At 51.0% G+C, this 12,879-nt stretch overlaps 1 protein-coding gene across 1 annotated transcript in view; it reads right to left on the bottom strand.

Moving 5' to 3' along the window:
• PMEPA1 (prostate transmembrane protein, androgen induced 1) overlaps nt 1-12,879 on the bottom strand; it is a 137,111-nt gene that overhangs the window by 48,391 nt on the left and 75,841 nt on the right. The gene's annotated exons all lie outside the window — the stretch shown is intronic.

The following is a 12,879-nucleotide window of genomic DNA, read 5'->3' on the forward strand; positions in this document are numbered from 1 at the left end:
TGCTCTGGAACAAAGACCTTTTGCAGTTGCATGTGCAGGACACATTGGGCTGAATAGCTACGGCCGTGCTGTTCAGCCCCATGAAGTTATAAAATAAAAAAAAAAAAAAAAAAAAAAAAAAAAAAGGGGGGGAAAAAAAAAAAAAGGGAAGAAGGCGACGGCGACACAAAGAACTTCCCAGCCGCCGAGCGCTCCCCGGGCAGCACCACATAAAGCCGGGGCTCCTCCTCGGCGCGGGGGGGCGGAGGGAGGGAAATGCAGCTGCGATCAGAAATTGGAAATAAAAAACCCGGCGCGGCGCAGCGGCCCCGGCAGCGGCTCCGCTCGGCCCCGCGGCTGCTCCGCGCCCCTCCGGCCCGGGAGGCGGCTGCGCTGGGCCCGGAGCGGCAGCCCCGCACTTTTGTGGGGCGCGGCGCGGTGGGAGCGCGGTGGGAGCGCGGCCCGCCCGCTCCCGCTCCGCTCCCGCCCCCCGCGCTCATTCACGGCCACGGGGACGCGGCCGCGCCGCCGCCGCCGCGGGCGGGACCGTGACGTCAGCGCCAGACGGGGACTGCCCTTCCCTCCTTCCCCGCTTCCCTACCCTGCTTCCCTTCCCTCCTTCCCTTGCCTTCCCGGCGCCGCCGCCGGGACCAGCGGTGGGGGGAGGGCGCGGGGGGGCGGCGGGAGCGCGCCCTGCGCTGCCCCGCGCCCGGTGCGGGACCCCCGGGACGCGCCCAAGGGGGGCGGCGGCTGCTCCAGGGGACTGCGGAATCACAGAGTGGGTCAGGCTGGAAGGGACCGCAGTGGGGCATCTGGTCCAACCTCCCTGCTCCAGCAGGGTCATCCCAGAGCACACGGCACAGGATTGTGTCCAGACGGCTCTGGAATATCTCCAGTGAGGAGACTCCACACCGTCTCTGGTCTCTGTTCAGTGCTCGGTCACTGTGCAGGGAAGAAATTCTTCCTCATGTCCAGGTGGAACTTCCTGAGCATCAGTTCCTGCCCGCCCCTCTTGTCCCATTGTTGGGCCCCCAACAAACAGAGCCTGGTCCATGCTCTGACCCCTCCCTGCAGGCCCTGACACACATGGATGGAGTCCCCTTCTCAGTGTGTCTTCTCAAGGCTGAACAGGCCCAGCTCCCTCAGCCTTTCCTTGCAAGAGAGATGCTGCAGTTGCACTTGCCCTCCCACACCCACTGTGGATCTTTAATGCACCACCCACACTGCTGAGCCCACCCTTCTCAGAGCCCACCCCAGGTGGGTTTGGTGTCACCCACCACTCCTGGCCTCCACCAGGACTCATCAGAGATTTTGAAGATCAGCCCCCAAAGCACCTGGATTCGGGCATCCTGCAGGAAAAACACCTGCGAGCCAAGCTCACCCACAACACCCACCCTGCTGCAGCCCCACAGCACCGAGACACGGGGCTTCAGTCTCGCCTCACACAGCCAGTCCCAAACATGGCTTCTCAGACAAAAAAATGGGAAAGACTGGAAAAGAAATGTGGGGGAAAAACCTGCGCCACGGCTGAACCTGGTGTAAATTCTGCCATTAGCTCCAATGTTAATGCCAATAATGCTGCTTTCTACTCAGAAACTATTCCAGACAGAGACATTCCCACTTTGTTTCAAACCATATGCTTTAAAATGGAGTGACCCCATTCACTCCATAGACAGGTAAAAGGAAAAAAACATCATCTCTCCTCGAGGGCTCAGCGTGCCAAGCTTTAGTCAAGAGAGATTTTATTTCTTTTTTCCCCGGGAAATAAACCTGTGAAAACAGAGGTTTATAATGAAAATGCTGAAACAAGCTTAACAACAGCAGTGCGAAGTAGCTGCTATAATACTTGGTGAATCCTGTTACTGGGAGATAAAGGCAGCTTCAGTTATCTTCTAAGAAAGCATATTTTCCCATAATTGTTGATAGCTCTGATTTAGGATTTGGGAGTATCTGAAGAGTCCCCAGCTGGGCCTGAGCTCCCCAGAGATGCTCCTGGGAAGATTCGCCAAGACAGGGATGAGCAACTGACCTGCAGAAATCCTATTCCTACAAAGCTGTGGCAATCCCACAAGATGGATGGTGTTGAGAGTCAGGTCAGGCACGGTGGCACTCACTAGTAAGGTTTAACCTTTATTTTCACCCCAAAAAATGGAATTTATTTCTACATGACTACTTACAAATTAATGTTAAATAGCCGCCTGTGCTTTATTCCTGCAGCCCCATCCAGTCCTGTGAAAATGCCTGGAGAGAAGGAACAAGGAATTTCCAGGTTGTTTAATCTTTTACTTCTTGCCACTTGACAGATGGTAACTCCCAACAATTACTAATCCAAAGGAAACACGGAAGAGGATCGTGCAGCTCAAATAGAAACAAGCTTTAAGAAGTTTGTGCTTCCCAGAAGTGAATTATCCAAGGAGTGCTATTCCCAAAGGCGGTGGGAGGCACCGGGGTGGCCCTGGAGGAGGGGGTTAGTGTGCAGGGAGAGGAGGGACAATTACCTGAAAAAAAATCTACACTAGAACTAGAGATAAAGCGATTCCAATCCTATTTTTATATTTTGTCCCCTGCCTTAGTTTCCTCATTGGTAACACACAGGAGGGGTAATCCTTTACCTGCTTTTTGGCTGATTGCTTCAGGTTGGTCCAGGGAGGCTCCATTTCTTTTGTGGCAGTCAAACTTTTGGAAATGCTTCATGAAAATGTGAAGCAACATCACCCTTATTACAGGGCTGTGGCCCTCGCGTGGGAGCCCACCAGCCCCAGGAAGGCCATCAAGAATGTCAAAGCCAGGAACACACAGAGTCAAAACTCTGAAGATAAATGCCAGTTCAGATATGCTTTATCAGTCAACCCACTTTTGTTATTATTTAACTGGAAATATATTTTTATGTTATTTTTAAAACACTCGACAGTTGAATGTTAGAGACCATTCTCCAATGGACCTTGCTTGACTGGCCAGGAGGCAGACACAAGCTAAGCTGAGCCCAGCAGCTTGCAACTAACACCCTTTGCACTTAAAACACTGCCATAAAGTCAAGATGAACAGTACAAAATGGTCTCAAGCAAGTAAATGCAGCTCTAAGTAATGTATTATTCCTCTGTGGCAGGTCAGGTCCTCGAGTGGTGGGTTACAGAACCCTTCTGTACAATCTCTGCTGCAACAAGCACAGCTCTGCCTTTCCCAGCTGGGCACGGCATCACCCACAGGCCCAGGGATAAAGGCTCCAGTTTCAGATGCAGGCTGCTGCAAGTTCACACATCTTCCCAACCTTCTTTAAAAATAAAGAAAAAAAATAAATGTTTGCAAGTCGATGCTGGTTTAAAAATGTTATGTTTACCACCATCCCCATTTCATCTGAACGACTCATGTGGCTTTAAGAACAATCAGCATTTTTCCACCATGATTTAAGAACAAATAATTAAAGCCATCCCAGATGGGCTTGTAAAAATTAAAAGTACATCAGCTAAGCTAAACGCTTCACCCTGTTCTTTGTAATGACACCATCCACCCTCCAGCCCACCCTGTTTGTCAGTCTCTTCAGTGGGACACTTCCAGAGTACACTGTTGTTGATTTTGGCTCCTGCATTCTGTCACTGATCAGCTTTCTTCCACTTCTTTTTATGTCCTCCCTGGAGACCCCTCTGATGGCTCCAGGATGAGTCTGGCACTGCGAGATCTCCCTTTGCTTCCTGGATTTGCCATAAAACTTCAGGGTGAGCCGAGGCTGCTCCCTGGGCCTCAGGCTCTTCAGCCGTGGAAAGGGACACGCAGGAGCTCCAGTGTCATCTGAGACCCTTGGACAAACTGAAGGACATGGGCACATCAGTGGATTCTGGCTAGTTTGGGACTGTAACTTAGTTTTGCTCATCGCCAGACCAGAAGTCAGGCATTTGCCTGTGCAGTCACATTTAAATCTTCCCTTTTATTCCTCACTGCAACACTTCATCACTAGTTAAATCAGCAGCACTAAGGGTAAATTCATAAAATGTGATGGGAAAGCAAGATCCACGTGAGAAATAAGTAACTCCAAGAGTCAAATCGCATTCTTCCAAAAGTGGTTGAGTCAATCTAAGGAAAAACAAAACAAAAAAGCTCCACATCTCCCCAAAGCTTTGTTAACTAAACAGTTGTCCATTAAAGAGTCCAAATATTTCCCAGCATTAGTCTTTGGATTAATGTTAAATCGATACACACTAACGCAATAGGGCAATAGTTACCATGGTGAATAATTCTATATTTATTTTCAAGCAAGCCTTATTTCTAACAATTCCAGACATGGTTTCCACTTTCTGGTGACTAACCTCTTAATTTAAGTTTATTTTTCTTAACTGTTTGGTACCAGAAACTCAAGTTTTCTCCCCAGCAATTAGAACAAGTGTTCTCTGCCACAACAGAGAACAATGCCGTGGGAACATGGATGCTCAGCAGCTTTAGCTGAGGGCTCCTTTGCCTGGGAAGGTCAGCACAGCTATGTCTCAGGTATGATTTGAAGTGTACAGGATGGTGTGAATTAAGCCTTTGATGGACAAGCCCTCATCCTTACTTGGAATGTCAGAAGCCTTTTCCCTCTGAGGCTCCATCCCATTTGCGAAGTGCCGATAACCTGCCTCAAACAATATTCCACCTCCAAAATGACCTCCTTCCCCTCTCTGGGAGCCCCCTCTCAGCCCACCCACTCCCTCCTTTCTCCCTGGGTGAGGCCAGGACCCTCCTTCCCTCCTGCTGTGACATCGGGCCGACAGGGGACAATGACCCTGCTGTCACCAACCCTGCAGTTCACAGCTGCCTCCCGAGTGCTTTTTTTCCATCCCTGCACAGGGTTGGGTCCCATTTAGGAGGTTTTGTTCCCAGCCAGGAGAGATAAAAAGTCAGTGAGTATTTGTCTGTAATGAAAATTTTTACTGAAGCCACCAGAACGTTATTCCAACCCATCCTGTAGCATTTGGGGCCTGATATGACTCTGTCTGACGTCACTGGAAAGACTCCACCTTTACATTTTATTGAGGCACTGGTAGGAAATATATCACTGCACTACTAAAAAACAATCACCCTCCAAATTCACAGCTCCCTGACTGAACACATTTCATTTTCCTGTGCTAGAAAAACCAGGATGGCACATGTGAAATGGAACAGCGCTGAGGGAAGAGTTTTAACTCCATGAACATAAAATAATCCTTAACTTTTTTTTTTTTTTGATGGAACAACAGGCATTTTGGAGAGAGGAATGGCGTTTTGGAAAGCAGACAAAGATGACCCTGAGCTCCCCGACTGAGAGCTGACATACCCAAGTGAAGACTCCAAGCTCATCCACGGGAGCACTTGGGCAATGCTGAAAGCCAGCTCTGACCCTCTGACCCGCTCCCAGCAGCGCTGCTGCTTCTGCAGCAGAGTGGGAGCCGAGCAGCTGCAAGTTCATAGATTCAACTGTCCTTACATGATGCCCACCTGCACCTGGTTACAAACACACACACACACACGGACACACGGACACGCTCCTGTCTGCCAAAACCACCAACTGCTGCGCTTTGTTTCTTTTGTTTCTCTCGAGACGTGAGATCAGCCAAACCCAGGCCCTGCTCTGCCCTCTTCTGCCTGGACACCCCTGGGCGGGCCGGGGCTCTCACAGGTACCGCTCAGTGCCCCTGAGCGCTCACACCCGCTGCCAGTGCTCCCAGCGCGGCCACCGGCCCGGGAGTCACCCGCGGAGCCCTCTGGCCCCGCTCTGCGAGGAGCAGGCTCCGGAGATGCCCCTGTCCTGAGCCGCCATTCAGTGCCAGCACAGGGCGAGCGCTGCCCTCCCCCCCCATCATTGCGGGGTCCCACAGGGGTTCACCAGCGCTGTCCCCTCGGGCCCGCAGGGACACCCGGCAGGACAAACCGCCCACCCCGCGGAGCGGCCGCGGCCCCTTTAAAGGCCCCTCACGCGGCGGGGGCGGCCCCGCCGTGCCGGGCGGGCGCTGCCCCGCCCCCGGCCCGTAAGGGACGCGCCGGCTCGGCCAATCAGAAGTGCCGGCCGTGGCCGCGGGGAGCGAGGCAGCCAATGAGCCGCGGGGAGGGGGGGCGGCGGCGCCACGTGGGGCGGGGCCGTGACCGCGCCGTGACCCGGGGCCGCCACAGAGGCGCAGCGCGCGCCCACCCGCGCCGCCGCCTTAAAGGGCCAGTGCGGGGCCGGGAGGGGCCGCGCCGTCCCTGCGGGGTGCGGGATAGTGGGGTGTGGGTGTGGGTGTGGGTGTGGGTGTGGGTGCGGGTGCGGGTGCGGGTGCGGGTGCGGGTGCGGGTGTGCGCGGGGGCTGTCACGGCACCCCCGGCGCTGCCAGCGCATCCTGCCCCCACGACCAGCTGTCCCGGTGTATCGCGCGGCAGGCGGGGGCACATGGCATCACCTCTGCGGGACGGCGAACGGGGACCGTGCCCTGCCCTGGGACAGACGGACAGCCAGGGCTCAGGCCGGGCAGATGGACGGACAGCCAGGGCTCGAGTGCACCCGCTGGGCAGGACAGACGGACGGGCAGTGCTGGGCCATGAGCTGCAGGGCTCCACAGCCCGCTCCGCGCACAGACAGCGGCAGGGCCTCCGAGGCTGCCAGGGCCGTGACCTTAAACTCTGCTTCCCTTTAGGCTTTAGTTCTTTTATACCCTCGAAGTGCCTCTCGGTGACATCGCGGAAACCCCCGGTCAGGAGCATCGCCCGGGACGGGCCGAGCTGCTCCCGCTCCCCGGGTGCTGCCGGTGGGAATGACTGCGCAGCAGAGGGAGAAGCCCCCAGGATGTGGGGGTGGGGGTGTGTGGCAGGGGCTGAGCTCGGCCTGGGCTGTGGGTGGCGGGGAGCCAAGCGCAGCTGAGCGGCCCCACGGTGCAGAGGGGCCCATTGTCCCTGGGCAGGACACACAGAACTCACACCCCGAGGGGCCCCGGGCACTGCCCGCTGCACATCTGACATGGCCATCGCTGCCCCATAAACCTGTGGACGGGGGAGCTTCGACACCAGAGAGACAGGAAAGCAAACAAACAGGAGGGCTAGGAAAGAGGGAGGATCCTGGAACACAAACGCTCCCATAAATGTCTTTTCCGTAAGTCTATTTACTCAGCTGCTGAAATTATTTCAGCCGAGTGATCAGTCTTACATGCTAAAACCAAGCCATCCATTCTCCTCTCTGATAGTCCAAAATCCTACATCTGGTACTTTATCTGCAGCCTATTTTCCCCCCTTTTGTTTAAAAGAGAGCATTTCTGCAGTGTTTGATCCCCAGATGCACTGTATCATCACAGTTTGGGCTCAGGGGTGAATCACAGACATTAAAATTGGTTGTTTCAGTCCCACTTGGCTGCAGAGAGTTGAATCCTCCCTCACAAGGCTTTATTTTCTAACACAGAAGAGACAAAATTGATAATTTGAGAGCCTGACTTGCAAAGAGAATGAAAGGAAAATGTTTTAGCTTCAGATGATTAACAGCCTTAAAACGCACATTTGACCTCCCTGTGGTGCCTTGGGGTGTTGTCTCTGGGGATGGGGCTCTCTGAGGGTTCTCTCTTTCCTAAAACATATTCCAGGTAAAATCAGAGGCCTTAAAGACTTTGTGTGAGGCCAGATCATCATCAGCAGCCTCAGCGATTCTCTGAGCTTGAGACTGGCTAAAGTACATTGTGTATTGTACATCCAGGTGTCAGTGTGGTATACCATAAAATAACTGAGTATGGGATGTGCATAAAACATCACCCACTGTCCATTACCAATAATCTCCAGTTTAATGGGAACATTTAAAAAGCCAAATTTTTGCACTTCTTTTTCAAATCACGTGGAGTCTTGCCTGAGCCTGGCACTGCTTGGCACAAAGAGAACTTACAGGCACATCTAATTAAATCATATGAATCAGGGATATTGAATTGTTGAAAGGGTTTTTTTCTTGTTGTTATTGCAGTTTTAGATTTCTAATGATACCAATAATCTGTGAAACTATTAATTCCAAGGCTTAGGAGAAAACACAAGAAAGACACCTTTTTGGGACTCCAGGGGCTGCATGTGAATCTGATTTTCCAAATGAAATGAGTTATAATATCAGTTAAAACCTAAAGGCTTCACTTTCACAAATCTTTTATGCTAGATTTTATACAGCTAATACATCGCCAATGTTTCCAAGGAAACCAATATGCCCTGTTCTCACTGAAACAAATCTCACTATTAAAACAATTAAAAACTTAATCTGGGTTCCCTCCCTTCCTCCCCCTGTCTCCTTTTGGTATTATCGTGTGCATTTTAATTAAAAACACGATTGCAAGAAATTTTTTACACGTACGTAGGCTACAGCATAAATTACCTACAGGAACCTTGACTCCGGAGCGTAATAATCGGGAACAAAACGTATTGTAACAACTGAGCAAAGCCAAATTAAAAGGAGTCTTGATGAATCAGTTATAGCCACTGCTCATCTCTGAAGGCCACAGCTGATGGAGAGGAGTTTAAAACTCTGCCTGGCTGTGAAAAACCCAGGTTTAGGTGTCAGGTGTGGATTACACAAATTCCTGGATCTCAGCTGACACTGAGACAGTCCTGGCTGGCGGAAGCTCCGGCTGTCCAAAGAGGAAAAGGCAGCTCCCAAGGGCACCAGCAGTCGGCTGTTCGGAAGGAATTCTCCCGTTTTTTTCTGCTGGATGACCGAGCGATGGGTTTTAAGGTCACGGTGGCTACAGGATGCATCCGTTTCCCAACCTGCTTCCGCAGACCCGCCGCTGCAGTGACCCTTCACTACAGAGAGGTGGGATGCCATGGGATAGAGTCGCCTGAAGGCAGGCTCAGAGGGGTCTCCTGCCTTGTGCTCAGTGTAAAAGATGCACAGATGTGGCACTTAGGGACAGAGTTAATGATGGCCTTGGCACTGCTGGGGGAGCAGTTGGACTCAGTGATCTTAGAGGTCTTTTCCAACCTAAACAATTCTGTGATTCTATAAACTTAATGAAATGAGAGGCCCCGATACCTCCACACACTGCACCCACACACTCTGCAATGAGAGTGCCTGGAGAAAGAGAGAGCTTGAAAATCCATCACCGATAGCAGGCTGGGAAAACCTGATGGGGCTTTACAGCCGCTGTCAAAGCAGCCCCCTCCAAAGCTGGTCTTGGTGGCACAGACAGGGCAACTGATGTCCTTCTTTGGAGGAAGTTCCTTGTCCTGCCGGGTTTCTGTGTGTAAGATTTTTGGGGTGCAGGCCTGAGCTGACACCTCAACTCAGTGCCAGAGGCACCTTCCACTGGCAAGAGCACAGCCCAGTCCCAGGGACGGTGGAGCTCGGAGAAGCTGCTGCTCTCCTTGAGCCTCTCTTGGTTTGTTTTTGCTGACTTGGAGAGCACCATTGCTGTCCTCAGGAGTTGGAAAACAAACAGGAACCCCGGGTGCCAGCACCAAGGAGCTTAAAGCCTCGATGCAAACACACGGTTCAGGCTCTGTGCTCCAAGTGTTTTGCTGGTTTGATCTGAAGAGGTATTAGGATCCAGCCGCAGGGCTTTGGTGTCTGTCTGCCGAGGAGAGGGATCTGCAGGTCAAGAGGCTCCTGAAAAGAGGAAACCAGCTCCAAGCACGAGGAGTGAATGGCACTGGGAAGGCAGCAAACACAGCCCCACTCTTTGTTCCCCCTCATTGTGTTCCCGGCTCTCCCTGCTGCACATTCACCCGGCTCCTCTGTTCCCCTTGTGTGCGACTTCCACTCCCATGACAAGAGGCTGAGCACGAAGGAAGGGAGCAGTCGGCACATGGATGTTTCATGTGGATCCAAGAGCTAAATCTGGCCCTGGCTTGTGTGCTCTCCCCGGCTCCCCAGGGAGCAGAAGGGAAACGCAGCCAGAGCCGCTTCCTCCACCATTGTCTGAGCACTGGGACATCCTTCTGCCCGCGCCGGCCAAGGGCAGGGGATGGGGATGGGGTGTCTGGGAAGCTTCCAGTTTGCCTCACGCCTCTGCACAGAGCTGGACTGAGAAACTGGATTGGGGCCCAGGCTCTGTCCTCCCTCCCTGGGATTCCCTTAGGCATTGGGTTGCCCAGAAGATTTAGGGAAATGAATCTTGCTCGCTGCTTTCACACACATCTTTTAGGGTACTGTGTGTTGCTGTGTGCTCTTTGCAAATGCAGTTTCCTGTGAAAAAAAAACCCAGCCTTGCTAACATCCCACATGTAATGTGATACATTCCCATTCATACACACTTCCCACCACTCCGACACGCAGCACTGTACAACCAGAGAGACAGAAAGTGTACGGCACGTCTGCACTCAGAAATACCAAATTCTTCTGGCGTGCAGGGGGTGACTTGGGGTTATTTGGGTGTGTTTCCACCCCCCCCCCCCGACTCCCCCCTTTTCCAGAAGAGTTTGGAAAATTACTTTCCACCATCTGCCCTGCCAGAGCTAGGAAATATTTGGAATACATTCCATTCTCCTAATGAACACGCAGCAGCAGGGGTGCTGCAAATGAGAGAGACAAAATCTTTCTAATGAACAACAAATGAACTAGAAATCACATCTACATCGCTTCAGCTTTTGTTGCCTATAGCTTTAGGGTGATTCATGGAGACAAAAATCAATGAATGCACTGTAGACCCAGGTCTAGCACGGCGTGCAGAAGTCTTGTCGTGACCCAAGCCATATTTGTTTTGGATACAAATACAGACTCTCACTTGCTTCCTTTTCCTTTAATTGACAAAAAAGTAGGGGAAGAATTTAAGTATGGTCCCTACAACTCTTGTTAACGCTCTTCAAAACATGTTGAATTTATAGGATACTGTCAAACGCATATTAGTATTCATGACACAAATCACGTTGCTCCCAACTGGTGTATAGAGCTGTATCACGCTCTTTTGTTAAAAAAATAATGTGCTCAAAATGAAGAAATTAGTGGTTCTTTCTCAGAGGAAATGGGCCAAAAAGCTCCAGTTGATCCATGCTCTCCAGAGACTGGGGATGGATGTTGCTGAGCATGGACAGAGGTGAATTTCCAGACCCACCACAGCAGAAATCAAGGGCTTCTCTCAAGTACTGTATGTGCCATCATGAATATGCAATTGGCTGCTCTTCTCTTAAGAGTTTTGCCTGCTGCAAACCAGCCAGACATAAGCAAGTTTCCACCCAAGGCTTTTGGTGTCAGAAACTTGGACGTTCAAAGGGAAATCTCAGTTCAAGGCTCAGATGCTGTGCAAGGGACACTGTGACCCATCACAGCTGGCTTTAGCACAGGAGAAGTGTGGGGAATAAGGCATTCCTAGAGCTACAAACCCATCCACGTCTGTGGGGAATCTCGGCTGGGCCGGGACCCCTGGTATGGAATGAGAAACTGGCTGAGAATGGAGGCCCTGGTCCTGACAAGGTACTGATGCATCCTGAGAGAGCAGAGGAGCAGCAGGAGGGAGCTGTCCCGTGGGAACAGGGAACACTGTCTCATGAGAACGAGGACTTGTTTTGAACAGAGTGACTGAGAAAAATATAAACATCAAAGGAAAACAGAGACAGGTGCACAGAAATGTTGTGAGAAAGTAGAACTGAGAAGGTCCAACTAAAATCCACCTATTAGCTGTAAGAATTGTAGTTTGTCTGTTTAAATTGACCTATCTGTGTAATATACTTGTACCAAAAGAACTGTATTTAAGAAGCTGTAAATTGCAGCTCGTGGCTGCTGCTGCTATTCCTATCCTTTCCAATAAACTTTCTTTCTGAATATTACATGTCATAGTCCGTCCCAACAACAACACACATCCTTATTGGCAAAACCTCTGATCAGATACTGTGGTTTTTCTTCAAGCCTCCTTACAGGTGGATTTATTTTCTTACACCAGTCCACGAGCTCTAGCCCAAAATACTCAAGGAGTGACAAGTGCCAACAGAGAACTCAAATCATCAGCTCCAAAGCTGAGGCATCTCTCAGCTCCCCCCTTAAAGGAAAAGCCACAGGAGCATAGGGAATGTTTCCAGCCTGCACTGAATATCATCACACCAGCCACAGCAGGGCAAAAGTAGCCTTGCCAGGCCAGGCAGATGTAAGTGCTAGAACAGGGAAGGGGTTGAGTCCTAGAAATGGAACCTTAGAAGACACTACTGACACTTTACACACTACTCTGAAATCCTAGATTGATGCCACACATTTCCTAGAGCATTCCCAGAGCACAGAGTTCCTCATAGGAAGCATCACCAGCAGGCAATATTGGAAACAAATACCAAGAAATCCATCTCATCCTGCCTTATGGGAGGTTTGTGAAACTCTGGAGCCTTTAGAGACAAGCACAGAGCAGCCCCATCACAGGGCATAAAGGTGATGGCCAGGTAGGCTTTGCCCTGTAGGGGCAGCAATACCTGCTCTTCTCTGCTCTTCTCTACACTCCATGGGGTGCAGGAAGATCGGGATAGAAGGCATTGCACTGCCTTTCCTCCCTGCACCTGGTGCTTTCACCTGTTTGTGTACTGAGGTGCTGATTTTTTGGTGTATGCCCTCATTTTCTAGGAGCCTGACTCTGCAGTTCCTTCAAGCATTTAACCTGAAAGAAAGTCAGCAGTTTCCCCAAAAAGACCTTACACGACCAGGCCTCCTTATTTAATACCATCTCTTGCACACATGTTCACCTTCCTTGTCTCCCATTCCTTGCAGTTCCACTCACCTGAAAGAGCAGCTGCATTCAGCATCCCAGATTCATGAAACAGCCACTTGCTTTCTCCTTGTTCTTGGTCTCTCACATTAAAGCACATATTAAAAAGAAATTAAAAAAAAATAAGTGGAAAAAGAGAGAAACAGAACGTTCCTACAAAAAAGCAATTTCTTGGCTGGCCATTTTTTTTTTAACTCCCCTCAATATGGCAGGAGATATTTATGTCTGAACAAATCCTTCTCCCTCCCAATCAATCCAGCTTCCCCTGCTTCTGCAGTGCAGT

Source organism: Lepidothrix coronata, unplaced genomic scaffold, assembly GCF_001604755.1.
Source record: "Lepidothrix coronata isolate B3197 unplaced genomic scaffold, Lepidothrix_coronata-1.0 Scaffold49, whole genome shotgun sequence".
Lineage (NCBI taxonomy): Eukaryota > Metazoa > Chordata > Aves > Passeriformes > Pipridae > Lepidothrix > Lepidothrix coronata.